This window comes from Mytilus trossulus, chromosome 8, assembly GCF_036588685.1.
Source record: "Mytilus trossulus isolate FHL-02 chromosome 8, PNRI_Mtr1.1.1.hap1, whole genome shotgun sequence".
Taxonomy (NCBI): Eukaryota; Metazoa; Mollusca; class Bivalvia; order Mytilida; family Mytilidae; genus Mytilus; species Mytilus trossulus.
This window is the reverse complement of record NC_086380.1, coordinates 18,291,092-18,317,886: the sequence shown is the minus strand read 5'-3', so window position 1 is coordinate 18,317,886 and position 26,795 is coordinate 18,291,092. Positions and strand designations below refer to the sequence as shown.

General features: G+C 31.6%; 1 long non-coding RNA gene across 1 annotated transcript; it reads left to right on the top strand.

Moving 5' to 3' along the window:
- The first annotated feature begins 16,870 nt into the window (after nucleotides 1-16,870).
- On the top strand, nucleotides 16,871-18,563 carry LOC134681699 (uncharacterized). Its single transcript, XR_010100665.1, has 2 exons — nucleotides 16,871-17,595; nucleotides 18,374-18,563. It is a non-coding gene; the product is annotated as an uncharacterized LOC134681699 (long non-coding RNA).
- Nucleotides 18,564-26,795: the final 8,232 nt, after the last annotated feature.

Sequence of the window (26,795 nt, the reverse complement as noted above, 5' to 3'; positions counted from 1 at the left end):
GGGTTTAGTATCATACCATCATAACATATATGAGAAGAACATAACCCGTGTCATGCCAACAACTGTTTTTAGAATAAATGTGTTTAGTTCCGACGCAAAGACCTTATCAGTGACTCAATATCAACGCCAAAATATGCAATCTTTAATGACTTGACAACAGTATCGTGATTATATCCCTTCTTAATAAGTCTATCAATATTCACTGCCCTTTCCTAGATCTTGATACATGCATCTACATTGCATATCTTTAACGGGAAGCATAAGTCCAAAGGGGTAGGTCTGGTAAGGACCGATCTTGGCCTAAAATTTTAGCTTCATCTGCCGAAAGATTTTGACCACTTCTTAAACATTAAAAGGTCTATTTCATTTGATTCAATTAGTAAATGTGAAAGATTTGAACTGATGTAATCATTAAAAACGATCCGATTCAAGCTCAGGTATGAAAAATCTACCAAATATGCCGAAAATGGCATTTCTAGATGGTTTTTGTCACAAATAAAAGTAGCCACATCCATGTTCATCCACAATCTTTTTGTATGTTATGTATTATAATCAAATACAACTAAAATTTCAATATTAAGGATAAACACGAATGCTGTCACTTTCGTTTTACACGGAAACCGTCTAAAATTTAACTAAAATGCTAGTATTGTGAAGAATTTATTTATTTAGCATAACGTTATGGTGCTACTACCTGATATGTGTGCATTGTATTGTCAAAACACAGCCCATATTTAATAGCAGAAGCATTCTTCTGTCCAATAAATAACTAAAAGTTTACATTTTAACAATTTTGTAAAACTGCTTGATTTTGGGGCCAAAAAGGGGTCTTACTGGTCCTACTCCTTTTATGATAAAAGAGATTTTTCATTTATAGTGTATAACATCAATTTTAAGTTGGTGACATTCCCTAGTAATGGTGTTGATATATTTCAACCTGTTTATTCGCTTGTAAATAAAAAAAACCAAACAATTTTATCAAATGAGATCACTGTTTTACTGAAAACTAATTACATCAGGCACTACATTTAATCACTGTACAAGACATCAGCAGTAAATGAAATCAACACGAGGTCACGATCTATGATAATATTTTTATGAGCGCAAAACTATCGGCATTCACCACAAAGGCTTACCTGTTAACATACTTGTTTAAAAAGAATGTAGTAACAATATTACTATAAGGTCATTAAAATAGCATATATCGGTATTAATACACCTGCTATGTGTGCAACTTGTTCATCTGTTCATAAAACCACTTTTTACAATTGCTATTTAGTGTTTGAATTAGCCTGGTAACATTGCACCTTGAAAGATATAGATAAGTTTATGTAAAGGGACGTGTATGTAACGATCCTCGGGATGTTGACTACTGTTAGAGCGTCGTAATCTACTGCAAGTACTCACAAGAAAAACAACAATAAGGTAGATTTATTATATTTTCGATGTAAATGGTTTGCAAATCGTTGTTCAATAGTATGCAGTAACTATAAAAGAAAATTGTTGCAATAAAATCGATATTTAATTCTAAACAACATTATCAGAACAAAGTCTTTCTACGGAAAAGGAGAAAAAAACTTAAAACTCAGAAATTAACATACAAATGGGAAGTACCATCAATCAATTTCTTCAAGATTTAAACCTGACCAATGAAATAAAAAGATCACCAATTGTTTTGCATACTCTGCAAAAAGACTAAAATACAAAATTGTGTCTTTGATCTTGTGATAAAGCATTTTACTTAATATGACGTCATGCACGTGTTAAGTCAATGAGTCTTCTATGATTCTTTTCTGAAACGTATTTTGCTCTTTGAATTATCATCTGAAAAAACATTCTTTTGAATTAAGACAACAGCAGTTTACCGCTGTTCGAAATTCATAAATCGACTGAGAAAAAACATCCGGGTTAAAATCTAAACCTGAGGGCAATACATCAAATATAAGAGAACTACGACACAACAGAAACACAACACTGAAATGAAAGAGACACAGAAACGAACTACATTGTATAATATAACAATGGCCATTTTTCCGACTGATATAGGACATTTTAAGAAACAAATGGTGGGTTGAACCTTGTCTTGTAGCTAGCCAAAATCCCCGCTTTTATGGCAACTTTAATATAACATTTCAATGACATTATAATCATATAAGTTACAATACTCTAACTAATTTCTTAATAATCAACGATAAATTTTTAAGAACTTTGATATTGCAAAATGAAAGCAGTCCCTTCATTTTCTCAACACATGGATTAATGAACCAGGTTTATAATATAATACGTCAGAGTCTGACGGTAAGACTCAATACTTATCAATGATGCTCAAAACATGTACAAAGTTGAAGAATATAGAGGACCAAAAGTCCCCAAAAGTTGCGGCTTATAAGGTCAAGTGTTTTTTTACCTGGGATAAGAACATCCTTAGTCTTAAGATTAATTCATACTTTTGCAAACAATAAGTAAATTTATAAAAAAAAATGACTATATAATAGATATACATGATTACACCAAAATGGTAACGAACTACAGATTAAAAAACGAATCATAGAACAACTCAAACCAGCACATGAAAAGGTACAGCCGAGTTAGCCGAAGAGATCGACGCACACATTGACGTCACATTTGAATTTCCAAAACATTCCAAAATAATAGAATAGAATAAGGATTGAATTCAAGATTAGGCTTGTAATACTGATATAACATTTATAAAAAAACAATGAAAATTAAAATACTTATTAATATAAAATTGTTGTAGCAATTAGATAAATAATTTTACTATCTAGCTATGTCGGTGTTTCCTTAGAATCAAACTGTAAAACAAATACATCGTATCATTTTAGTTGACGCAAACTAAAATCTAATAAATGACTTGATGATAATCATTACCATAACACACAAATACTACAAAACAAATAATAATAATATTCACAACTACAAACAATGAAACTTTTGACAAAATCCGATGAAAATAACAAATGTTACATCAGAACTAAATACATTAATTTCGGATAGCAAAGTACCGTGACACCTCTTGCAGAAATGCGGATTCACACTCAGCAAACAATCACAATCGACAATAAGTCACGTTCGGTAATTAAGAGATCAAACGACAGAATTACAAACCACAATATAACACGTGTTAAAACTGTTCTTAGTAAGTTTGGACAAAGACAAAAAGTATGGATCAACCAATTAGTGATGATGTAATTTTTAATCTGTCCTCCTCATAACCTTGTTGGAGCAGTGTCTACGTTAGGAGTATACGCCTGTATATGAAGTCCGTATAGTGTGAACATAAACTAGCATAACGTATCGATTGAGATAAGTAAACATCATACGAACAAGCAGATGGTATAATTCTGCTGAGAAATGGGAAACTGATAATTGGGAAGTTGAAATCGTCCTGTTTATCATAGATTTTCGTGTGATTTGTCCATCTGTGTCAATAATGACGAAATGATCAAGGTGTGAAACAGTCCTTCTAGTATCAGTTGTATCACTCATATCAGGTTCACTGGTATATATCAATTTATCGGAAATCAAATTAAAGGATTTCGCAAGGTGCTTTTTCTTTTTGACTTTAAGAAGGTTCGGAATGAATTCTGCTTCATCGGCCAGTAGGGGTAGACAATAAGTACCCATTGAAAAACCGACTGTCTGCTGAAATATAAATTCTCCTAACTAAATAAATATATCTTCGATCAAACAGACCAGTATGTTGATAATATTTAAAAAAAACAGAATAAAAAGAAACATCAAGATTTTTTTTAATATTTGGTTATATTAATATGTGTTCATTTTTTTTTTAAAGTTACTTATTGCTGAAAATAAACACGTAACAACTGAGTTAATTTATATGTAAATTTGGAAAACATGAAACTTTAATTGATTTTTTTTTATCATTCACCAGTTTATTGATTTGTTAACTGTTTCTCAGTACCTTAACTTCGATCACATCAATACACCAAACAGTACTATATTTATGAAAGTCGTTCCTCACAAACTGCACAACTATGTTAATGGTCACTCATCTTCAGATACCAGTAATGAACCAACGCCACATAAATCTTAAAAACCACTGAACTTGTGATCAAAGAATGCATTACTCTTTAACTTCTTATTTTGTTTTAACAATTTTTTTATTTGAGCGTCACTGATGAGTCTTTTGTAGACGTAACGCGCGTCTGGTGTAAATATAAAATTTCAATTCTAGTATTTATGGTGAGTTTATTTACTGCTACTTTTGTTTCACAAGCTACGAGAGCATGATAGGCACGTATACAAATATTCGTAAGGCAATCAAACAACTGAAATCACAGAAATTGATGTTTGCGTTAGTTTATATTGGTATATAAAAAAGTACACAAATTTAACATTTTGTTCACACAGCATTTGTTTCAAATTATTCAAACAGAAAACTTATTCTTATGATATAAAGTATCCTAATCAGGAAGAAGATGTAGTATGATTGCGAATGACATAACATTTCACAAGAGATAAATAACAAATACATTTACAAATATTGGTCACCATACGGCCTTCAACAATGAACACAGCCTATATTGAATAATCAGCTATAAAAGACCCCGAAATGGAAAATGTAAAACCACTCAAACGAAAAAAATTACGGCATATTTATGTAATAAAAAACTGAACGCACAACAAACATGTTATACATTTGTTTCATGTACGCATCAACAAAAGACAATAACTGAATTACAGGCTCCTGACTTGGGACAGGAACATACATACAGTATAGGCGGCGTTAAACATGTTAGCGGAATCTCAACCATCCTTTTAACATGAAACAGTGGTATAACAGTACAATATAAAAACGAACTATAAACATCGGTTGAAAAAAGGCTTTAAAAATGGTTCACTTTTATAAGTTGTTATTTGGATGGCACTCACACCACATCTTCCTATATCTATTTACTCGTCCGATGAATATAATTATAAATACATATAACGAAAACACAGAGTGGACGTGGCCGGGTAATGAATATTCGAACAACAATAAGAAACAAAAACACTTAGTAAAGATGTAATAAATATTTTAATATGAAAATAAGAAGATAATATACAAAACGTTGTATATGAAAATAAGAACATAAGATTACTCTCCACCACAGACCAACTGAAATTGAATATAACAAAAATACGTAAGGCTTTATTAACATAGTAAATCTGCAATGTAATTGAAAAGTTTAGATATAACAAAATTAATGCAATATAATAAAAAACGTTTAAAACCGACTGCCTGATTCAGGTTCAAATAATGAATGAAAAACACATATTGTATAAAACATCAATTAACTACCAATGCTTTAAAGGCTCTTGGCTTGGAAAATGCTGATGTATGCAAGTTAAACATACCAGCTTAAGGCAAACCTTTGCAAACATTAGATCGATACAAAGCATTAAAAAAACCTCTATTTACAGTCATTAAAAACATTATCTTGTGCAATGCCAAAATATTGTCATCGACATATTAAAGAACCATTGCTTAACAAAAAAAAAATATTTGAAAATTATATAACAGTGTTGAGTAAATATTTATAGATATAAGAAGATGTGATATTAATGCCAATGAGATAACTCTCCATCGAAGTCACATTTTACAAAATTTAACCATCAACGTTCTTCAAATTGGAGCCTTTGCACACACCGAACATCAAGCTATAAAGGCTCCTCCATGACTAGTGTTAGTCCGTTGAAACGATCAAAACCAACGGTTTAATATATATGTTCCGGACCATATGAGTATTTGGACCAAACGCGTATGGTCATGACCATATGCGTATACTCATATGGTCCGACCATACGCGTATGGTCCGACCGTACGCGTATGGTCGGACCATATGAGTATTTAACTCGTTTGGTTATTAACGGGCCGGACCATATGAGTATTTAGTTTAAACATATTCATTTTATAGTGGATTGGGAAACAAGTTTTGCAACTTATATTAATCCCTTCCCACTTTGCGGGTGCGAGTGCTGCCTTGTAGAGGAATTAGCCTACTCTTTTTCGAAATCTACAAGGGTGTCTTTAACGTGCAAGAGATGTGGCTCTCTCTTAACACGGGTCAGCCATTTATCGTCCCCGTCCGACGTACTATCATCGTTTCCTCAAGACCATACTTGCAAATGAGTATTTGGACCATATAGGTATTTTTTCAAATATACAATAGAAATAATACAGTAAACTTCATCTTAAAAACAAATGTGTTTACAAAAAAAATGTATTAGTTTTACATGTCAAAAGCTACATAAACATTAAATATTGATGCCACAGTCAGTTGATCTTAGTTTTCATCGCTAAATGTATTCGTGTATGCTTTTGTATACTTAGAATGAAATTCACACGGTACCATACATGTAGATTTTCTGAGATTGCTTGTTTTGGCTGCGTGCAGTGATATCGACTCGGACAATTCCGATGTGTCTACGGTGTTTTCAAGTTGAGAAACTCTAGATCCCCAAAAGCGTAAAATGAATATCACAGATCAATTTAAATAAAGGCAGTGGCTATTTCATGGCTTTTAAATGCTATTGTACCGTCTTATAATTAAGATTAAATAGAAGTATAGACAAAAAATTGAAAAAAATAAAGAATCATTATACACTTTTAATATTTAACAAAAATGTCTTAAAAAAATATCACGATCTTTAAAAAATATCATGATCCTTGCCGGTGATGTCATTTACTTTAAACAATAAAATTCCCTATACAATATGTTCATTTAATTTTGGCATATTTTTATAATTGTACTTACAAATAGTAAGTAATATTAACTGTGTGAAACTTTTTTTTTTTTAAAGTTTTTTTTAATATATAATAAAATGACATTTTATTGACGTAACAACCAGAAGGGTCACACCTAATGAAGAGTTTAAAAGTATACGTGTTGAATACCCCGACAATACGCGTATGGTCCTGAACATATATAAATAAAATAGTTGTGATGGTTTGCGTTTGAGTATTTTGTCCGAATCTCAATATAAAACCAGTTAAACGAAAGGCGTTTTATCAAATCTCACGTTGTGTCATTGTCGAACGTTTTGCAATACCATGTTGATGGTATTGTTGCTATGGCTAGTCAGCCATGATGCGAACTAGAGTTAAGTATTTGGTCGCACAAGCTTTAATTTTAATTTTGTATGACACTACACAGTTATGCATAGACAACAACATTTGTCTACTTATTGTAGCCAAATATGGAACTGTAAAAAATCAAGGCCAACTATTTAGTGGTATATGAGCTATAGTTTGTTTCATGTCAAAAGTTCAATAACTGATATGGCCCTACTTTTCGTTGTAGATCTTATCTATAAGTCTTCTAGGATTTGGTTTAAAAAGAACTTGTTAATAATTTATTTGAAACAGTGTATCGGTCACAATTGATAAGACAATTCTTTACCGGAGTTCTTAAATTACGAATCTTTCACACTTTAATATTGATATTAATCGCTCAAAATATTAAGTATATGTATACAATGAAGTTTGTTGAAAGGTTGCATCAATTATTTTGTCATATGAATAATGGCAACAGTAGTATACTGCTATTCAAAAGTCATTAATCGATTGCGAGAAAAATCTAAAATTGAGAAAAACACATCAAGTATAAGTTACCAAAACTCGCGCCTAATTTGCAATGATAAAAAAATGCTAACATTACAACTTTACATGACAGGACTTTTTATATTTTTTAATAAAGCTTTAATCTACTAAGAATTCTCATTCATTATCAATGATGATAAAATGGTAGGTTAAACCTGGTATAATGACTAGTAAAAACTCGAGCTTTATGGCAATGTTAAAAATACTGCTAAAATTAAACCATAACATGACAGGAATACTTTACACATAAAGCAGAAATATCAGAAAAGAGAAAAACATGGATAAGTAATATAAAAGTAAATTTCGACATGTTAACCTCAGAATAACAACGAACACCTAAATGTGATATATGACAGTACACAAAATCACCGTACTATAATTATTTAAAGAACTGTGCGTCACACGATAGTATCAACGCCTAAATAAGTGGGATCACTTGTGGGAAACAAATATGATCAACATCGAGATTGTATCATCTTACTATTATATAACTAAGGGAATGTTCGCTTAATCAGGTTTATAAATTAAATGAAGATGTAAAATCTTTGTGTTATCATATCAATGTGTGCTATTGATTTAAATTCCACACATTTACAACATTTTAAAAATCTTTTTTTATGCCCTACCTACGATAGTAGAGGGGCATTATGTTTTCTGGTCTGTGCCTCCGTTCGTCCGTTCGTTCGTTCGTTCGTTCGTCCGTTCGTTCGTTCGTTCGATCGTGCGTCCGTTCGCGTCAGGTTAAACATTTTGGTCAAGGTGTTTTTGAACAAGTTGAAGTCCAATCAACTTGAAACTTAGTTGACATGTTCCCCGTGATATGATCTTTTTTATTTTAATGCCAAATTATAGTTTTGACCCCATTTTCATGGTCCACAGAACATAGACAATGATAGTGCTGAGTTCAGGTTAAAGTTTTCGGTCAAGGTAGTTTTTAATGAAGTAAAAGTTACACCAACTTGAATCATAGTACACATGTTTTTGATGAAGTTAAAGTTACATCAACTGGAAACTTAGTACAAATGTACCCTATGATATGATCTTTCTAATTCTAATTCCAAATTAAAGTTTTGACCTCAATTTCACGGTCCATTAAACATAGAATATATACTATGGACACATTTTTGTATTCATGTTTCTTTCAGAAAGGTCCCCAGCAAATTTCTTGTAAAAAAAAAGAAAACACTTTGATGATTACTCAGGAATTAAATGAATAGATTCAAACCTAGTTCTGTTCTATTTGACCTATTAAATGATGATTTTTTGTCATCTTTTTACGAGCATAGTAAGAAATATATTAATTGAAACATACTTATTTATCCGTATCAATACAAGTTACAACATTTTTAGTAGTTTCACACTACTGAAATATTCCATTGTTTCTATACAACATTACATACGAGTAATCAAAGTTTAAAAAGCTGTTAGACACACATTACATTAATGTTAGATGTTCATCCATGAAGATAAACAGTGCGATAATTTCAAAGACTTTGTCGATTTTTGTATCTATTTACTTTTCGTGTTAATGCATTATTGTAATGGCGCTTAAATAATGTATTGGATGACTTTATCTTAAATTATCAAATTTGTATATGATGAATTTTTTAACATAATTTTGTTTCAAAAAAATGTATTTAACAGATAACATTTGTTTGTTTATATTACATTTATAAAGAAACTTGCTAGAATTGAAGGATAGTGAGGGTATCACCAGCCCAGTAGTCAGTACTTCCGTACTGGCATGAAAATACGGATTTTTGTGTTATTAAAATATATAAGCTTTGGATTTCAAATATTTTGGCCACGAGCATCACTGAAGAGACATGTATTGTCGAAATGCGCATCTGGTGCAAGACAGTTGGTACCGTTAATTTCATTATTAAGATAGCATTTGTTTGTCCCGAAACTATATTGTTTTTTCCATTTGGTAACGTAATTTGTTCGTATGACTATCGAATTTGCACTTGTCTCCTCCTAACGTTAAAATACATTTCAGTTCCTTTAGGGCTAGGGTAACTAATGTTTTTGTCCTTTAGAACAATGCAGTGTGTACGAAGTCTCTAAAACTAAAAAAAACCGACTAAGCAGGATTACCTTTACTCTTAATTCTGAATACTATGAAACGTTCATAAAAACTTATAATTTATTTTAACCTTTAGCCTTTCTTTTACAAAATATAGTTTCTTTCATTTCTGTTTTCTTAAACTGATAATTTTTGTATTCTTTCCTTTCAGTGTTGCTAACATGCTTTGTTTTCATGAATTGCCGTTTTGCGTGGCTCTGTACTTAAACATCCCGTCATTGTGTTAATTTTCTATGATAATTTTTGTATTCTTGCTTGTCTTTCATTATTCTACTATGTTTTGTCTATATGACTTAAATAAATACACGTTATATACATTTGCCTTGCCACAAAACCAGGTTCGATCCACCGAGTTGTATAAAAATGACCTGTACGAAGTCAGGAAAATGACAGTTTTTAACTTATAGTTCGTTTCTATGTGTGTTACATTGCCGTTTGATTTTTTGCTGCACTTTAGTGTTTTTGTTAATTCGTTGTTTCTTCTTTTATTTGATGTGTTTCCCTCGGCTTAGGTTTGTAATCCGCTGCTTTTTTGAACGATTTTATATAAATTTTGTGAATTTGTTTTTATTCAATAAGGTCCTCGGCAAATTAATGTAAACTAATGGAGGGCACATATTCCGATTTAGTTTTTGTTCTTTTTGACCTAGTCTATAATGATCTTTGACGTATTTTTACGACCATAACAAGAAATATTTAAGCTTATTCAACCGTATCGAATACAAGATACACAACGACATGGTTATAACACACAACTTAGATATTTTTTTTTATAGAACAGTGCTTTCATGTAGACTATCCGTATAATCAAAGTTAAAAATTTCTTTGAAAAAAAAATGATTTGTCAATTAATTTTAAAAGCCGGTCACCCATGTCAAGAGTGAATATTAGCCATGTGATATATGTTGTTCGGTTGTTTTGACTATGGATTTCTTGTGTTAATGCATAATTTTAATGACGTTTGAATAATTCATTGGATGTCTTTATCTTAGACCATTTAATTTGTATTTGTTGAACTTTTTCACACAGTTGTTTTACCTTTAAATGTATTGAACATAATGACATTTGATTCTTTATATTTCAATATCCATATGTATTTGTGCGTCATACTCACGTTAAGGCTATTAAAAAGCATACTACACTCCTTCCATATTACAATTATTACATATTATTCATGGCGTTGACAGTTTATTATCGACCTAAGAAATGTAATGTCCATTTGATATATTTAGCCTCTCTTTTACAAATAGATTTATTTTTTTTGGCAGATTTTTTTGCAGTTTTTTTCAAATTGTCTTTCAGGAGTTAAACTGTAGTCGAAACAAGATAAAACATATTTAATAAACCTATCATGTGGTATTTATAGTAATTAAGATGTGGTATGATTTCCAATAATACAAATCTCCACAAGAGACCAAATGAAACAGAAATTAACAACTATAGGTCACCGTACGTCCTTTAGTATCATGTGGTATCTTTTTAGATATGTAAAATATGAAGTCAACTAAATGTAAATTAGAAACGTTTCTTTTCACATTTAATGACATTGTGTTTGCTAACCCTATAATATTTGAAGATTTCATTTTGATGTAAATGTAGTTTGATTCTAGAATGTTTCCTTTGTATTCAATCGTATCAAGCGTTGTCACACAACGCTCCATTCGCTTGATAACAAGTCAGGCTTTCATATGATTTGATGCTTTTCTAGTGTATATTTACCTTATCGAAATAGCCATATATGCTAAGAAACAATACCGAGAGACAGTGTTATCCAAGATGTTGTCATTAACTGCAGTTACTGTTATATTTTTGAGTTACTTCCCTTCTCATGCAATTTTGTTATACGTCTTTCATGTATATTGGGATCATGTAAAGAACAAACTAACAGTTAAATGATATAAAGACAATTCATTAGCCCGAGCCCGCTAAAACATTATATGTTGACATAGTTGAGATCTCACACACATGTTTAACCCCGCCGCATTTTTGCGCCTGTCCCAAGTCAGGAGCCTTTGGCCTTTGTTAGTCTTGTGTTATTTTAATTTTATTTACTTGTGTACAATTTCGAAATTAGTATGGCGTTCATTATCACTGAACTAGTATATATTTGTTTAGGGGCAAGCTGAAGGAGGCCTCGGGTGTGGGCAATTCTCGCTTCATTGAAAACCTGTTGGTGACCTTCTGTTGTTATTTTTCTATGGTCGGGTTGTTGTCACTTTGACACATTCCCCATGTCACTTCTCAATTCTATATTTGTAGGTTTCTCTAAAACTGAGTATAACTTTTATTAAATTACCGGGATCTGATATATTCCCCCCTTAAAATATACTAGCCGAAAAATTTCAATATAAGTTGACTGGCCTTAATCAAAACATGTTTGATCAGTACGAAATAAAATGTTTGAATTCATCGAGTAAGGTTCTCATTTCAATCACAATAAATCATTGTTCGTGAATACATCTTTTAATTTGTTATTGTTTCCCCCAAAGAAATCCTCTTCTGAACGGTTTTAGCCTGTTCATACCCTCTAATGTTTAACAATTCATAACTAGAAGCAACACATAAATAGTGACAAAGGAAGGACTGGTTATACTGCTTTTACACGAGAGACACTTGAAGCAAAGTAAAAGAATATAGGAACATTCGATAACTTTTTTTGTATTATCATAAGAAATTAAGGAGATATGGTTGCATTGCGTCATGCGTCATGTATAACTCGATTTATTTCACTTGACAGGGCGGAGCTTAACCGGTTCGTTCACAACAAACAAGTCCATCCATGGTCCACCTTTAGATGCGTGTTTTAGGAGAAAATCATCAATGAAGTGCCCAGTCATTCTTTTGTAAATTCATTTGATGCTACTGATGGGTAATCAGAAATCAGTAATAATTATAACGGCAATCATCCTAATCACACACATCTTCAAATAGACTGTCCATATGCAAATTAAAACGTAGGCTCCGCCCGATCAGTTGAAATGACATTGGTAATACATATTTACTAGCCAATAATTTTCGAATAAAGGAACAAATAAGCGATCTGATAACATATTACTGTAGTGCTTTTCATGTTTTACCTTTATTGTCTAGGTTGAAAATAATTGGAATAGGAACTATATAAATAACCCAAAACTTTAAACGAATGGCAGTTAAAACAATATTAAACCTCAAAATAATATATTAACGAAACAAAATGGACGAAACTGCAATTTGAATTGAAAAGAATATTGTTTCTTATAGAGACGTTTTAGACGTGCAAACTTACGTAAACAGTTAGAACATGATATGTGTACAAGACATGTGTAGTTAGGTGTCATGTTTTACTTTTTTTTTTATACTTCTTAAATAAAGCTTGCTTGCTTTTCTAAGCATGCTTATACATCTTCTTTTTTAATAAACCATGCAGCATTTTTCATGTTTTCGTTGTTTCCTGTTTCTATTACGTATACTTAGAACTTGCTCCTTACTTTGAAAGATGTCAACTTCTCATTACATATAGAATTCTCAATACTCAATTCAAATCACGACACGAGTTTAAAATATAAACAAAAAAGCAACTTGGTATTATGCTGCAAAGCCATTCTACGAAAGTTACGATTGATTTGATTGCAAGTCACAACATATTTTTTATTAAAATATGTTTTTATTTTTCATGCAATAAGCTCCTCAGCAAATTAATGAAAACTAAAATAAATTATAGATTCTGACCTAGTTTGACCTAATCTTTAATGATCTTTATCGTATTTTTACGAAGGAAATAAGAAATACATTAACTGATGAATATTTATTTATGCGTATCAATACAAGGTACAAAACGTTTAATTTTACACTACTTTATTATTCTTTTTTGTCTATAGAAAATTACACAGGCAATCTGAGTTATCAACATGATCAAAGTTAAGAATCTACTTGACTACGTTTGACATTGATTGGTAATTGCATTTCAAAAGATATGTTTCTATGCTTAAGTGAAAATAAGTAAGATAATTTCAAAGATAATGTTCGATTGGATTGTAACGGTATTATTTTAATGACGTTCAAATAAGTGGAAAGATGGCTTTATCTTTAATTATCTAATTTGTATTGGTTGAACTTTTTCACATGCTTTTGATTTTAAAACTGTATTTAACATACGACTTTGGATTCTTTATTTTACAATAATCTTATGTATTTGTTCAACATATACATACACATAAGCTCTATTATAAAGCATAATGTACTAAGTTTATTTCCAAGTTATGAGTGTTAGTGTCCCTTTGGTATATTTGTTTTTATTTCAGTATTCTTCAAATGTTCCTTGAGTAATTTTGAGGATGTAAAAAAGGAGATTAACCATATTTATTAAACCTATCATGTGAAATTGATTTTTTTGATGTTTTATTCGTTTTTAAATATTTCAAGTTGTGCAATTTTGTAGCCAAACTAAATGTTTCTATTGTATTCAAAATTAACACTTATTAAACACATTTCACATTTCATTCCACAATTTATCACATTGTGAATTTGCTAACGTCATATAAAAAAGAAGATATGGTATGATTTTTTATGTGACAACTCTCCATAAGTGACCAAAATGACACAGGAATAAACAACTATAGGTCACCTTCAAAAATGAGCAAAGCCCATACCGCATGGTCAGCTATAAAAGGCCCCGATATGACAATGTAAAACAATTCATACGAGAAAACTAACGGCCTTATCTTTTTACAAAAAAAAGAACGGAAAACAAAAAGGTAGCACATAAACAAATGACAACCGCCGATTACAAAAAATTAAGGCTAAAATATGTAATTAAAAATGATTTTAAAGTAAATGTAGTTTGAATCCATGAATAGATATTACATTTTAGTCACATGCTTCTTTGAATGTAAACTTAATTCTAGTTTTTCAGTAATTCAATTGCATTTTAGGGGAATCAACGAGAAACCTTAAAGCTATGTTGAGCTACATATATATCATTTTCCAAAATAATCAACTATCAATAATTCACTATGTTTGAAACATGTCATTTCCAACGGAAAACAAAACTGCAAAAAAATATAAAACAAATATTTTTTTCACGAAGTATATTTTTTTTTTATGTTGAAATATAACCTAGAAAATAAATTTGATTGCGTTTACTTTTTTATGCATTTTTATAATTCGGTCATTTGTCTTAGATAGTTTAATAAACACTTACTTAATCTACATCATTCACTAATTTCATTAAACACATCTTCATTCTTTGTCGAAGTTACATTTATTATGAGTTCTAGCCTTGAAGTCATAAAAGTTTGCTCAGTGCTCGAAGCACAAAAATCATGCTCGAAACATGAGATCATGCAATTTGATTGGATGATTTTGGAATATGAGTACAAAAAAACTGACGAAGTGTTATGACTTCAAGACCTGATGTCGTTAGATATGCTAAGTATTACATTAGGTTGTCTTTATCGTTGTCTTTTGTTCTATTTAACATGTTTAAGACTATCAATTCTTGATTTTGAAAATCGTTGCTTTATTTTTTATTTTTAATTACACTCAGCATAGCTCTGACGAATATAATAGAATTTAATTAAATGAAAATTAAATTAATTTATTGAATTAACATATACAAATCGAGTCGTCCTTTACTCTTATTATGCTAATTTGAGCATGTGACAGCCGAGTAGTCAAAGTCCGTGCAATTTAACGGTCTCTTTTACCTTGAAAACCGAACGGAGAGGACGTTAAAAAATTAAGAAATTTGGTTGTTATATAAATGTTGAATCTTTTACCTTGAAAACCGAACGGATAGGACGTTAAAAGGGTTTGGCTGTATTGTGTAGGAAAAAGATAGCTTTAAGGGACCTACAATCTTTGTGTGGGTCATTAGCTTTTTGTGCAAAAGCTCTACCTGCAGGCAGAGCATTTAGCAGACGAATTTATTTGGCAAGTAGTCATGCAAAGAAACCACATCATTATGTCAGAATCACAGAAGGCATGTATCAAGACTTATTGGTATGGGAATTGTTTTTAGACAAATTTAACGGTATTAGTTACATGCTCGACATTGATTGGACTTCAAATTCAGTTTTACAACTATTTACTGACAGCGCTGGTGGTTCAACAAAAGGGTGTGGCTGCTATTTCCAAGGTAAATGGGCTTTTCTTAAATGGCCTGTAGAATGGTCTGGTACTGAAGTTCTCAGGGATATATCATATTTAGAAATGATACCTATTGCACTATCTGTTTACTTATGGGGTAACCTTTTTCAAAAAAAGAAAATTTTATTTAATTCGGATAATAATGCCGTGGTTGAAATTTTAAATAAGAAGACGTCAAAATCTATACGAATTATGAACCTTGTTAGACACATAGTATATTGGTCATTATTAGGCAATTTTCACATTAAGGCACAGTTCATTCCTGGTTATACAAATATAATTGCAGATTGTATTTCTCGTAAAAAAATTCAGAAATTCAAAAGTCTGGCTCCAACAGCAGATACACATCCAGCTACAATTCTGGAGGAATTTTGGAACATTTTAGACCAGAAATAGCTAAGTTATTGGACGCATCAAATTCTCAGAATACATGGAAAACGTATAACAATGGACTGACTTCATTTGTTTCATTTAGATTAAAAGAAGGTTTAGGAAATACATGGCCGCCCAGTATTTCGCATTTAGTCAATTATGTTGCTTATTTATCAAAATTAGGACATGCCCCTGCAACGGTTAAGGTGTACTTGTAAAATTATAATCCTGGTACTTTTGATAACTATTTACACCACTGGGTCGATGCCACTGCTGGTGGACGTTTCGTCCCCGAGGGTATCACCAGCCCAGTAGTCAGCACTTCGGTGTTGACATGAATATCAATTATATGGTCATTTTTTTAAATTTTCTGTTTACAAAACTTTGAATTATTCGAAAAACTAAGGATTTTCTTACCCCAGGAGTAGATTACCTTAGCCGTATTTGGCACAACTTTTTGGAATTTCGGGTCCTCAATGCTCTTCAACTTTGTATTTGTTTGGCTTTTTAACTATTTTGATCTGAGAGTCACTGATGAGTCTTGTGTGGACGAAACGCGCGTCTAGCGTATACAATTATAATCCTGGTACTTTTGATAACCAATTAAGCTATTATTTACGAATAAATGAGCTCACTGATTTGACTTCATCGTTCATTATACAAAAAATGTTCAAAGGAATGGACAAACTATATGGCGTAGTGGATAGTCACAAACCTATAACTTTAGAAATATTAGCTCGATTAATAAACTCGTTGCAATTTGTCTGTTCTTCAGTATATGAATGTATGTTATTTAGATCCATGTTTTCATTAGCATTTTTTGCATTTTTGAGAATCGGTGAAATTACAATTAATAGAAATACGCAACATGTCATGAACAATGATGATGTCAATGTTTCACATCATTCACAATATGCATATATCACAATTCCCTTTTCGAAAACAGACCAAAATGGTTTATCTACAACATTAACAGTTGAACGATTTTATCAAGTAGATATTTGCCCGGTGAGATTGTTATTAAACTTTGTTTCAATCAGACACCAAAACAATGGACCACTTTTTTGTCATTTTAACAAAACCGGTTTAACACGATATCAATTTTCTAGTGTACTATGGAAGACCATGAAATTTATTGATTGTAATCCAAATGAGTACAACACGCATTCATTTCGAATAGGAGCAGCTACACATTTTGCTATGAATGGTCATACTGATGAAGAAATTATGACTTTAGGTCGTTGGAAATCTGCATCCTTTAAACGTTACATAAGAATTGAGCTAACCAAATAACTTATAATTTCAGCTTGTCTTAGTAATGAAATATGGATTATTGGTTCTTCAATAATATGCAGTGCTCGTGATCACTCGGAGAACAGACCTTCAGGTAGTAATTTAGGTTTTTTGAAAAATAATAATTGTTTTTTGCGATAGGCAGGCAAATCTGGTATGAAATGGGACGATGTTGTTGGCACAGTTAACAGCATCATTAATTTATGCAACAAAATTCCACATGCGTTGATATTGCATTGTGGTGGGAATGACATAGGAAATGTACCATGTGGTGCTCTGCTATATCACATTAAATTCACAATAGCAATTCTGTCTTGCATGCTCCCAAATTGTTCTCTTATATGGTCAAGCATTCTTCCAAGGCGTTCATGGCGTTACTCAAGTGATGACCATGCCATGGAAGTTACAAGAAAGAGAATAATTAGGGGAGTGAGATCTTATATACTCAAACATGGAGGATACGTTATCAAATATCCAGATTTTGATGATCGTCATCCAGCGCTATATTCTGACGATGGAGTACATCTATCATTTATTGGAAATGATATTTTCTTGAATCAAATTCAGTCAGCACTAGAAACATTCATAAAGTATCCACATTGTGTTATATTTCCTCACGATCACCACTAATTTAAAATAAACACAGTTCATACTGATATTGGATGAAAATACATGTATTTTATGAAATTTGGTTGTTATATAAATGTTGAATTCGCAATATCTTTTATTATTTTGATTGTTTAAATGTTGTTGAAAAGTTGATTGTAGAATTGGAGATAACCGAATTGTCATGGGTAAATTTTGTGGCGGATTATCATTCTGTACTAAAGTCCGAATGATAATTTTGGCGTAATTTACTTCATTTTATGCAGACTATGGATAGCCCAGCTGCTAATTCTGAAATATTGCTGAATGGACCGCCCTTCAGTACACCAGCTTTGGATCGCCCAGCTGTGATACAATGATTAGTTCAATCGTCATCAACATTTTATTGATTGACAAATATTTTGGTTGTGTACTGTTGTTGTAACAGTTGTTGTTGTTTTATGAATGAATTTTGATTAAATGTTGCCATGACAATTCAATATCCAAACAAAGTCAGTGTTTGTTATTTGTTGTACTGAAATACAAATCAAGGCATCAATGACGTCTGTTCGTCAATTCTGATAATTGGTTAATTTACAACAAGTGATATTTTGGTCAAATGAGATATTCAATAATAGAATTTAATTAAATGAAAATTAAATTAATTTATTGAATTAACATATACATGTATTGAGACTCGACAAATCGAGTCGTCCTTCACTCTTATTATGCTAATTTGAGCATGTGACAGCCGAGTAGTCAAAGTCCGTGCAATTTAACGGTCTCTTTTACCTTGAAAACCGAACGGAGAGGACGTTAAAAAATTAAGACCCATCCTCTCCCACCCTTAAGAATTGAACTTTGGTTGCTGCTGGTTTTATTTATTTTTCAGATGCTCCAGTCTTCAAACACATATCCGTCATGGTAACATGCTGAAGCAGTCACACAACCGGAGCGTAATTTAATTCATTTTATGCAGACTATGGATAGCCCAGCTGCTAATTCTGAAATATTGCTGAATGGACCGCCCTTCAGTACACTAGCTTTGGATCGCCCAGCTGTGATACAATGATTAGTTCAATCGTCATCAACATTTTATTGATTGACAAATATTTTGGTTGTGTACTGTTGTTGTAACAGTTGTTGGTGTTTTATGAATGAATTTTGATTAAATATTGCCATGACAATTCAATATCCAAACAAAATCAGTGTTTGTTATTTGTTGTACTGAAATACAAATCAAGGCATCAATGGCGTCTGTTCGTCAATTCTGATAATTGGTTAATTTACAACAAGTGATATTTTGGTCAAATGAGATATTCAATAATACATCATGATGGATAAAGTAGTCATATTTTCGTAATTTTTTTTAAATATATGATTTTGCCATAAATCATAAACCTGTCTTTGATTTTACACTGCTCTCCTATTCAACTTATCATAGTTATGTTACAATGAAGACGTTTAATCCTTTTTGTGATATATATTTTTTTTCATTATTATTTAGAATTTGCTGCGCTCTTCTAAGGATTGACATTTATTCACCTAGTAAAAAATGGACTAGTTTTTAAACATGACTACTATTTTTTTAACATGGTATCAAAAAATAAACACTTTATATATCTTAAGCGTGTTTATTATACATACATTGACACATTCCCCATTTCCTTTCTCAGGTTTATAGATTAAGAGTAAAAAATCCGTGTTACAAACCAAAACTGAGGAAACACATTAACTATAGGAAATAAAAAAACAGCAGAGTAACAACAAGAACACGAATTGCAACAACAACTGTTATTTTCCTGACTGGACACCGTTTTAAGAAAATGGTGGGTTGAACCTGGTTTAATGGCATGTCAATCCTCCCGTTTAATGACAATGTTAAAAATATCGCTAAACTGCAACGGGAATGAAATAAGTCAAAAACAACAACAAGAACATTCATAGCTGAGAAACGAACACAAACATGATATAATAATAATAGTTGTCACAACATACGAACCGCAGAAAAAAACCCAACGAACTTATTTTCAAAAAGGACAGTCCCTTATCCATAACAGTCATTTTCGGAATTAAGAATGATGGCATTGAAGAGAATTTTGAATTATAAATCCGATAAAAGTTGAAATTATTCCTTCGAAACTGCACTCAATAACTGATGTGTTGGCCGTTTTTAAATTTCTGTGACTCAGATAACTATTGACAAGTAATAACTGTTGAACCTCATTTGCTTCCTCTTTACCTAGATAATGGCATAATAAAAAAAGATATGAATTTGACATGAGTATGAAACAGATGCCACAACTTGCGAGTGATTACCGTTGCAGAGATAATCACCTATTTCTAAAAGGGTTCGTGTTATTTGAGCTCTAGTTTCTATGTATTGATTTTGTCAATTTTCGACATGACAGTTTCAGTTTCAACCGAAAAGTTTGTTAATGTCGCCATTATCTTTCCGGATGCCTTTGTCAGTCACTGAAAGAATAAAAGGTAACATTGAGACCATAAAATGTGAATGTTTCAAGGAGATTACAACCCCACCGAAGATTAAAATGCAACCGAAGGTCGCCAATGGGTCATAATCACAGCGCAAAAAAAAAACCCGAAGGCTTGTTTCAAATGGCCACATATTTCTAAAAGAAATCGTGCTATAATATGTTTGTCGTTTGAAATTTTGTTGTGCATTGTGATGTTTTTTTTATACATTCATTATCATTTTAGTAAATTTTAAATATTTAAAAAATAACCCACATAATATGTCATATATGAAACTGATTATATAACACAAAATTTTACACACAGTGTCAGTTATAATAAAAAATAAGGAAATTTTTACAGTATTTAATATTTTAGTCTTATGTTCAAAAAAAGAAAGGACATATATACTGCAATCGAAACAAACGGACAACGCCAAAGAAAACTGAAGAAGATCAAAAGACAAACAACAGTATACACAAGACAACATTGAAAATAACGACTGTGTGACATAGTAATTTGTATCTTGTATTGTTGTGCAATTGATTAAAATCTCTGATTTCACGTTTGTATAACAGTACTTCTTTATTTCAATTCGTACAGGTATAGAACACCTATACCAAGCTTTGATCGTACGTGTGTGACTTCATTGTTTCAAATCAAAAGCATTCCGTGGCCAATGTGTCTGTGGCGATCAAAGACAACAAAACATAATTCAAATATATATTCTAAATAAAAACAAACATTTTACAGAAATAAGCAATATCTACTATTAAATAATTAAAGGCAACAGTAGTATACCGCTGTTTATAAGGTTATTAAAAAAAGTTCACAAAGGTTTGGTGTAATGATCTATTAATAATCCCACTTAGATACCAGTAGTACAATCTTGCAAACAACGAGTGTATACATAAGACTCATCAGTTACACTACAAATGCCAAAAAAAATTGGAAATTGAAGAGCATTGAGGAACTCAAAAAGTACAGCAAAGTTTTTCGCCTACTTAGGTAGATAGATGTTAGTATTTTGAAAGATATGAAGTGTGATAAACAGTATGCGAAAACGAATGCAATTGGTCTGTGCCAATATATTTATAAATAGTTTCGACGGGATGTAGTGTCACTTTTGTTTATATTAGTACAGCAACATATATTTAATATCATTTAACGGATAATAGTTTTCGCCAATCCAATTGAAAAGCATTTCCTTCTTCCTCTTCATTAATTGTAAAATAAATTAATTCAATCCTTGTCGATTCCAAAAGAGGTTAACATTAACTTTAAAACATATTTTGCATTTTTAAAAATGTTTGCCTCGAGCACATCTACAAAACATAATTTTTGAAATACGATGCCGATATTTGATGCCAATAATGATATTGTAAATAGGACAAAAAAAGAGCATGATTTTTTCACTTTTTTGACTCTCGAATTCAAAGTCAAAAGAATTATATATTTATCAAAAAAAAAAAACAACAACAATAGTTTCATCGATTTCTAAGGCTATATCATCATGATCATGTATATTCTGTCGTGTTTGTTATTTCAACATGCATACGGTTTTGAATAAGAAATTTTGGCTCATAAAATATTTAACAAACTGATTTGTGTAGACTTTCAGTTCAGTAGTTATCCTTTCGTGTGATATGTTTAAGCTTTTTATTTTGCCAATTTATTTGGAACTTCGCTTTCTTAATTTTTGCTCGCAGTTCAGTGTTTTTGTTATATTTCTTTTTTTTCTTAATGTTAATTATTTCCATGTCACATGTAACTTTTATTTCCTTAAGTATTCAATTGTATTTTCCTTCTTATCTATGTTTGAAATAAGCTTAATTTTCAAATTATTAATAAATGTGTTTATTTTCGTAATATGAATGGCCAGATTTATCATCTTATTTTCATCTTATGTTTTATAATTTTTAAATTAGCAACTGATTTACGTTTACAAATGGTTTTCGTTGAAATATTTTATGTGTCTCAAATTATAAGCCTGGTACCTTTAATAACTATTTACAACAATGGGTCGATGCCACTGCAGGTGGACGTTTTATCCCCCAGGGTATCACTAGCTGTTTTAAAAGTATGAAATATAATAATAATATTCTAAGGATTTTTTCATGCCAGGCATGTTTAACCTTAGCCGTATTAGGCACATTTTTTTGGAATTTGGTGTCCTCAATGCTCTAGCTTAATCTTTGTACTTGTCATGATTTGTTTTAAATATTTTGATATGGGCGTAACTGATGAGTCTTATGGAGACGAAACACGCGTCTAAGTATAAGCCAGGTACTTTGATAAATATACATGAAGTTGAACTAATGTTTGTTCATTTCCTTACGATCTGTTTCCAAATCATCGATGTCTACTATCTCGCAATATAACTCTTCGTCCATCGGATTATGAAACAAGGATGTTTCTGTGTCTATAATTGAGGATTCAGTATGTGCATCCTGTGTCGGTGCCGATGATAACCTTCGTTTGGCTTTACGTTGTTCTCTGTTTGGGTTTGAGGAGTTCTTTTGCCATTTGTGTACATTACGAATGATTGCTTCTTTAGCTTTTACGAAGAGAGCTACAACGCATATTAGACCAGTAAAAGCAGCAGCCATCATTATATAAACGAGTACGGTATTTCCCGACTTTCCATTGACCTTTGTATCTGAAACAACAGTTATTTTCATAAAAATATATGTGAATATTTGAAATGGGTCTCTCTTGTTTCACCTTTGATTTTGAAACAAACTACATCTTTAATATTTATTAACAAAAATCTGCATTGCCTACCAAAATCAGTACGTGAATGAATTAAAATGCAAAACTTTAATAAGTCGCCCTCTCCTAGGCCTATTAAAAAGTCAATATGAATACAAATATATCGCTTGTTTTATATGTTAGGTGTACTGCTATGTATAACATACTTAGATTTCACCTAAATGTGGATGTTCAGATTATTGAGATTTTCTGCTACACAATTTTCGAATTAATATAAAATAACGGAATCTATTTCATGTATTTCTGTGATGCAAAGTTTTGATTTTCTTCCCATGCCTTGGCAATTTTTTTAGGTTTATGAGATTTTCATTGTTAATATAAATGTTTTTTTTTTCAAACCTTGTCTCAATATTTCGTTAAAAGACATTTATTTTCGAAATGTGCAACGAATGTAAAAAAAGGATTTTCTATACAGTTTTGACTACCCTTGGATCAATACCTTTGGTGGTGGATTTAAGACATTTTTGTTTGAAATGTACGTCTCATGTCGGACAATTTGTACGGTTCTTGTCATAACTACCATAGTTCCAATGAAGTAAATGAAGGAGAACATAAGCTTTTGTACGATACAAAAACATAAAGCACAGAAAGCTTAAAATCACTGTGACATGAAATTGTTTTTATTAAAATTATTAACTTCAAGATAATCAAACCGTTACAAATAAACCATATCTATAGAAATACCTGTCTGTGAATAGCAATCACCGGATATAATGTCGCAGTGCTCATGATTTGAGCAGTTACAAATTCCACTGCAGTTAATTCCATATTTTCCTGATGGACATTCTACGAAAAGACAATGATAATATAAATAAAAAAAAACAAGGATCTTAGCTATGTATACCAAAACTAATGTCTCAGATAAATATAATACTTTATTGTTTTTAGTGATAAGTTGTCTCATATATTTGAATAACTAAAGTAACATTGATGAATTTCAAACGATTTCAATTTATTTCTCCCGGTCTTTTATTTTTCTTAAAAGGTTAACAAATTGTCAACTGATATCCAATGTCCAAGAAAGGAACATACTCTTGATTATGTAATATTGAATGTAACACAGAGAAAATGGAGTCTGGTTTTGTATTATTTTATTTCGTTCATTAAAAACAGCATATAATTTTGTCTTCGCATGTAAAAATCTGATACCAATTAAGTTACAAACATAAACATTGCTTTTAGAGTCAATCTACACTCTGTATAAATATTCAAGATAAATACACACAACAACACAGTATTTACTTTTTGTGCAATGAACCCCAAACAATCCTGCAGGACATAAACAATTGCCATTGATAGGATCACACATAGCATCATGTGCACAGAAACATTCCTTATTACAGTTCACTCCGTATGTACCTGGTTCACAAACTTCAAAAGAAAGAAATCACAATAAAGTATAGAGTTTGTTTTTTATTGCATCTGCTTTCATGTAATTAGTTTGATTGATCAATTAAAGTGAATATTAACTTTTCAATCTAAAAAAGTTATTTTTCTTCAAGTCTTTAAGCATCGAAAGGTAAACAAATTTCCAACTGCTATCTAATGCTCAAGAAAGTCACAATTGCTTTGTTAAAGCATCTTTAAAAACTTTTTGTGAAATACCAGTGACATAAATTGGACTATTATGAAAACGGAACAACGCAAAATTAGTTCTCACCCTTTGTGCAATTATTTCCAAAGCGTCCTCCAGGACATACACACTCCCCAGTTACATGATCACATTGGGCATCTTCGGAACACATGCATTCCTTAGTGCAATTGATACCATATGTTCCATTTGAACATGCTTGAAATGAAAAAAATGTTTTTTTGTACATTCAAGTAAACGAATACACGATATAAACCAAAACAGAACAAAAAATAGTATTCAACTCTTATCTTGAAATACATAGTAACTTCCAGTTTAATCAATGTCAATAAGGATACTATACACATATGCAATACTTGTATACTAGTGGTTCATATAGTGAGACCGTGTATTTCAAATCAGCAAATTAGTATGACAGGAAAAAAAATAGGATTAGGACTCTATACAAGTTAGATGGTTGTACAAGTGCTACGAAACGATGGTTTCATGGTAGGTATAGTGGTTTTTCGAGTGATTTGGTCCTTTTTTGTCGAGTGTAGTTCGGGCTTTTTCGAGTGATTTGGTCTTTTTTGTCGAGTGAAGTTTGGGCTTTTTCGAGTTATAAAGCATACCATAAGTTCAATTAACGGATATCTCGTAATTATAACAGGTTTTGACATAACTACCCATCTTGAAAAGTATGTATAAGTTTTGATCGAGAGCAACTGTGAAATCGTCAGGGTTTTTAGACAAATGGTCCGGTTTTTTACAGAAAATTTTAACAAGGAAAAGTTATTCTACACTATTGAAAATGACTTTTTCTCTAGTTTATAACTGTAATTAAGTTTAGGGTAATATCATATATATCATGAACATATGCGTATATTAATATATGGTCAAACTGTGCGCGTATGATCGGACCATATGTAGATATAGAAAGATGTGGCATGAGTGCCAATGAGACTACACTTGATCCCAATGACAATTAATAGAAGTAAACCATTGTAGGTCGAGTAACAGCATACAACGCAGGGCATTAGCTCACACCGAACAACAAGCTATAAAGGGCACCCATGAGAGCAGTGGTGTAGAGATTAGTGCATAGGACTACTAACACAAAGGTTCCTGGTCCGGGTTGAAAATTTCAGGGACTAAATTTTTGGCTCTCCCTTGACACCATTTGCGAGTATGGTCTCGAGGAAATGATGACAGTCTGTCGAAATGGGGACGATAAATTGGTGACCCGTGTTAAGAGAGAGCCATGTACCTCGCACCTTAAGACATCCTTGTAGATTTCGCAAAAGGGCAGGCTAATGCCGCTACGTATATATATATATAAACGAGTCTAAATTGAAAACTACGTTCAAACCTATGATTGCGTTGGATAAAAACCGCAATTTTTATACGTGTGCATGTCAAACAAATTTCGTTGTAGAAGGGTCTAAAAACAGCACAAACAACATTTTCCTAAAGACCAACAAAGTGAAAAAGTATATTTAAACAAAACTCATTTGACTAATAGGTCGAACAACTGATGTTCTTGAACCCTGCTGACTGCCATTGGCGATTGCCAAATAAAATTGATCACAAGATGTAACAAAATGGATCTTAAAAAAAAAAAAATACTAAACAGAAAAACTTTTTAAACTTGTGGCCGCGATATAATGCCACAAATATACGGTGTCAATATATTTTAGTACACCAGATCCGGATTTCGACAATAAATGTCTCTTCAGTGATGTTAGGGATTGAAACGGTATTTGGAAGGCCATATTAAGAGTATCCTCATTTTTAGAAAAAGTACCCTAATTTTTAGATAAACTCTTGAATTTAAAGAGTCAATATAGGATGAACGGATCATATAAACCGGAGGGAAAATATGGTACAAAGCC